Source organism: Choloepus didactylus (genome assembly GCF_015220235.1).
Source record: "Choloepus didactylus isolate mChoDid1 chromosome 23 unlocalized genomic scaffold, mChoDid1.pri SUPER_23_unloc5, whole genome shotgun sequence".
Taxonomy (NCBI): Eukaryota; Metazoa; Chordata; class Mammalia; order Pilosa; family Megalonychidae; genus Choloepus; species Choloepus didactylus.
In genome coordinates, this window is record NW_023637599.1 from 1 (window position 1) to 5,518 (window position 5,518).

Sequence of the window (5,518 nt, forward strand, 5' to 3'; positions counted from 1 at the left end):
GCTGGCTTGGCTTCCACTCTTGTTGACTTAAGTTCTCTAAGTGGCTGCTGAAGCTCCAGCTATCACAATTTTATTCAAGAAGAAATGTGATGCACTAATCAGTATGATTCTTTCCAAAACAATCCAGAAGTTTCCCTGTGATGGTTATAGACAACTAACATCTACATCCCATTGGCCAGCACTAGGCCACTCAGTCAACCCTGGCTGCCCCTGGCTTAGGAGGAACAAGTGTTTGGCTATTAAATGACCATAGCAGATAAGGTAAAGTTAGCAGGTCATGGGCAAGCTCTGCTGGGCCTGCAAGGTGAATGTGTTCCTCATTTATGCCAACTAGAAATGGTAAGTTCCTGGGAGCAGAGCAGTTGTTTTCTTCAATGCTGAGTTCCCAGTCCCTGGACTGTGGGTCTGAAAAAACACAAATAGGTGGACATGCTCCTGTCTGGGATTTTCAGAGCAGCAAACACCAACCCACATGGGTCCTGGACATGCAGCCAGCAACAGTAGGAGCAAATCCATGTGCCTGTGCCCCTACTGCAATACTCAGGTACACCATACAGGACAACCCACCACCCAGGGGCATGTGAAGATGCCCACATCAGCCCTGCCTCCTCACCCAAATGGGACAGTGCATGTTTTCATGGATAATCTGAGCCTCACATTCCAGGTCTTGAGGCAGGTGGGGACAGAGAGAACAATTTCACCCCTGGGGCCAGCTGTCCACGGACCAGGAATCTTGAACCTGAGCAGAATGTTCTGCATCTCCACCTGGACAAGGACGCTCTTTGTGCCTGCGGCAGCCATTGTGGAGTGGCCACCAGGGGGCAGCAGAGAGTCAGTCACCTGGCAAAGAGACTGGAGATGGAAGGGCCTGGAGCATCTGGAGAGTTCTAAGGTGCAGGAAAAGTTAGTGACACTGACCTCAGACATGAAGAAGGCGGCATCATTCTGTGTTTACCGGATCATCCTTGGCACTGATGTCAAAATTCTCCTTTCTTGGAGATGGCTCCTCCTCTCTCTGCAGGTGCAGGCATTGTGATCCTCCATCTGCTCCCCAGTCATGCTTCTCACTCTTTCTGAAAGCACCTCCCACAGGGCACTGCGCTGGGACTGGTTTTCTCTGTCCCTTGCCAGAGGCATGTGCAAAATTTAATTTCCTGTATTCCAGTGCTTGGAATTCTAGAGTTGCCATGAAGCCTTTTGTACACTTCAATGTGATTTCTTTTATTTTCTTCTTTAACTTAATAAATTTCCAAATTAAGGGAAGGAAAATTAATAAAAATAAAATTGATGGTGCTGTTCCCATAGCTCCCATCCTGCTCTCATGCTCTTACTGAGCAGGCATTTCTTACAGAGCAAATAAGCCTCTGCGCTGGCCCTGGCTCTGACCACACATGGGGGACACCAAGGCAAAGACCCTGTGACCTGCCCCAGGAGTGCACAGCCAAAAGCAGACATGTACAGCACCTGAACTGATCTTTGAAAACTTCATAGGTACTTAGCAGAGGAGGCATTTTAATCTGGCTCCTATGTAAAGTCTCCAAAGTATCCCCAATCCTGATTCAGACACAGACCAATTATAGAGAGGAAACCCATGAGCCTTGGAACAAAGTTAAAAGCCTTTCAGTGGAGCCCACATGAGGCAGAGCAAGGTTCTGTGGTCCCAGGTCAACCCCTGTCAATGCAGTGACTCTTTGGCCAATTGCAAGACAGGGCCCAGGATCACCTCATGGGTTGGGATTTGGGTTCCCTGGAAAGTGGAGACAGATGTCCCTCTGTGCTCTGCAATGGCCAGGCCCACCCAGGACAAGGCAAAGATGAGATCTGGGGGTAGAGAGGGACCCAGGGTCATGGAATCTTGTGGGCTGAGGGTGGGTCTGCCGGGGCTGCACCTTTCCTTCTGTGTCCCTGGGGACTGAGCCTTTCTCTGGAAGCCACAAAACTCTTCCAGGACCAAACCCTGAGCTCAGATCAATTTGCATACACTGAAGTGCTCTTAACCTTGGAGATAAGAGAGGTTTGGGGGGAAACAGCCCATCATCAGGGCCTCAGGGAGCAGATCTGGGGGCACCTCCACCATGGCCTGGACCCCTTTCCTTCTCACCCTCCTGGCTCACTGCACACGTGCTGCTGTCCAGGGTTGTGCATGTAGCAAAGTTCCTTGCTCCCTGGACTCTGAGCCCCTGAACAGTGGCAGGATTTTCTCATCAGTTCAGAGGCTCCATCTACCAGGATGGCCCCAGGGCCACTGGGGTCAGAGCTGATGGGAGCTGGAGCTGTGGGTGCACAAATTCCCTTCAGCTACTTCCAGGCAAGATAGGAGGGAATCTCCTGGGGATGAGGCCCACACACCAAGCTCAGCTCTTTTTCTCCTCTTCCAGTCTCTGTGGCTTCCTATGAGGTGACCCAGCCACGCTCAGTGTCAGTGGCCCTGGGACAGACAGCCAGGCTCACCTGTGGGGGGAAACAACATTGGAAGTAAAAGTGTTCAGTGGTTCCAGCAGAAGCCAGGCCAGGCCCCAATGCAGGTTATATATTATGATAGAAAACCCTCAAGGATTCCTGAGCAATTCTCTAGCACCAAATCAGGGAACACAGGCACCCTGACCATCAGCAGCATCCAGGCTGAGGATGAGGCTATTACTGTCAGGTGTGGGATAGAGACAGCAGTGCTACCCACAGTGACACATGCAGATGGGGAAGTGAGACAAAAACCCCTTCCCCTGTCTGCCACATGCTCCTTCAAGACCCAGGAGGACTGAGGGCAAACAATGAGCAGGTCTGCCCCTTTTCACCCAGATCTGAGACCCCCAGGCTGCCTGGGCTACCAAAGCCTCCCCAAGCTTCTGAGTCCTGGCCAGGTCAGCAAGGAGCATCATGGAAAGTAGAGCTGGGTCACCTTCAGCAGACCCTAGACAGGGCCCAGGACCAGAGGCTCCTGCAGGGCTCAGGGACCCCCATGCTTACTGGAGGGTGTAAAATTGAGGTGGCATTGGTGGGGCTTGGAGATCCAGTGTTCTCAGCTGCCAGGAGCAATAAAGAGGTGCCAGGGAGCTGATTAGAGCCCACCTGGGGGACCCTATCCTGCCCAAGAGGACCCACCTGGAGGCCATGTGTCCCTGCTCAGCTCAGCACCTACCCAGGTCACCTGATTCATGACCTAGAAATTCCCCTTTATGACCCCTGATCTCACATACCTCCTCCACAAATCCCTTACTCGGGGTAATGCCACTTGTACCTGCTTCTGAATACAATTCCTGCAGGGGCTGCACTGAGGCGAGGTCAGTGTGCACCCAGGCATGTGTGTCCTTAAAGAGCTGCCAGGTGACCCTGCTCTGTGACCTCGATTGCAAGGGAAGTTGAATTGCTCAAATAGCACTGAAAAGCCAGAGATAAATCATTCTTTGTCTTCCCATTTCATAGTTGTAAAAACCAGATACATAGAAAAACATACAGGTTGCTTTTACAATAATCGTATGGTGCTATGCTTTCAAGGGCCAAAATCTCACTTTAAAATTTTGCTCTGGAGGCAAACTCAAGAGGTCACTTTTCTGCCTTAATGTATTAAAATCCCACACTGGGATTCATGAATGAAATAAGCATATTATAGCATAGCATAAGAAAAACAACTCACCATAATCCCATTTGCCAGGAGACAGGGAGGTTTCTTCTGGCAGTTACTGAAAAAGTAAGAGAAGGGAGGGCAGCAAATCAATGGGCCAAGATTTTAGTGTGTTGCTGTGAGGCTGGTTCATCCCACAGACACCCCCCAGAGGAAAGCCTGGCTCATCTGCATCTAGTTACACCCAGACCACCATGGGCTGCTCTCTGTTGGATGTTATAAATGAAAGCATCACTTCATATCCATCATCAGAACAAAATCCATTGGGGGTCAGAGGGTGAGAGTTGTTTCTCCTTAAAAAAGAAAAGTGATAGAGTCTATACAAATTATCCTTCACCAAGGCTACGGTGAGGAAATATCAGTATCACGAACACAGGACTTTAAGTCATTGATTTGGATGTCACTGAATAGGGCATAATAGCTGTTCCTTTGGGTTAGTGGAAATTACTCTCTTTAAAAATGCACTTAGGGCATAAAAATAAAAGTTCCAGTGTTTGACAGATCAGTCAACTCTTCACTGATGTGTGCATAGAAACCTCATATCTTTTCAGGTCCACTTGCTTCAGTGATGTTTTAATGAGTAAATGAAGTAAATGAATCATGGTCACTGGACTTATTCAATATGACAGTGCAACAAAAATGCCAGAATTTCTTCAAGGAATTCTTCAGTTTAATAAACAAATAGAAATAAACAGGTCAAAAAAGAGGATAAAAATTGGACAGTGAGTGAAATAATGAAAAACCCAGGATAATGATATTATCAAAAGCAATATAGCACAGAGGGTAAAAGCTGAGATCTAGGCACAAGACTGCCTGTTCCCAATTCCTGATTTCCTACTTAAAGGTTTTGAAAACTCCTGTGTCTGATCTTTTAGGGCATCTTGCTTGTGCATCTCATTCTCTGTGCATCAGAACTGCAGCTAGATTGCTGAGCATGTGTAGCTTGGGGTGTTTTATGTGTCTTGCAAGGTCTGATGCCCTTTGCACATAAGCATAGGCCTCATCTGAGCAGCCCTGACATCCAGGCTTGTAGGCAGGTGACTTATCAGCAAGACAGTCTAGGGATGTCTTTTTTCTTATATTCCTTCAGAAATCTGTAAAGCTTTTTCAAACACCTTTTGTGCCTTGATGGCCACTTGGAAAATAGATGGTAGCAGGCAAAAATATCCAAACACATACCCAGGAGGAGGTGGAGATTGGCTTTCTCCTCCACTGACATAGTCTTCTGCTAATTCCTTTTCTCTTTCAATTTTTCCCTTTAAAGTTGAAATGCAGAATTCATAGCCAGCAAGAGCAAATTCCTGTCTATTCTGGACAGTATGAATCCTGGCCAGCATCAGGGAGATTGCAACAATTGCATTGTCTTCCTGCTTCATGACCTCTCTAAGCAGATAACTCATTTTTGCTTCAAAAAGTTTTTCCACATTTTCAAGCTGACCCTGTATAAGCACTAAGTTGACCATCAAATCTTAAGTGTAGGTGATGGCTGCCTTGTTATTCCTCTGATAGGCAAGACCAAGAGTGTCCTTCAAAATTTGCTCAGCAGTTCTGGGGTTCTGTGGGCCAGGGCAGGACCCTGGCATATCCATGCCCAGCTCCCTGATTCCTGGGCATACCTCTTACCACACCCCAGGCACCAGAAGAGCTGCCATTGGAGTGATGGCCAAGGCCTCCTGGCTGCTCTCAAGTTCAGCCCTGGAGGTGTCACTGCTTCCATGGCTGTTTCCTTAAGTTTCCCTAACACAGAGAGGAGGATGCGGGGATACTGTTAAGGGTTTGTACTGTGTGTTCCTTCACTCTACCTGGGACTTTGCTGCTGATGCATAAAAGATAGCTGGGGCATTAAATTAAAAATGCCACCAAAAAGATAAGGAATACAAACTTCCTGTTCCAGATGCC

General features: G+C 48.0%; 1 pseudogene; it reads right to left on the bottom strand.

Moving 5' to 3' along the window:
• Positions 1-657: 657 nt before the first annotated feature.
• Positions 658-5,208, bottom strand: LOC119525084 (annotated as a pseudogene).
• Positions 5,209-5,518: the final 310 nt, after the last annotated feature.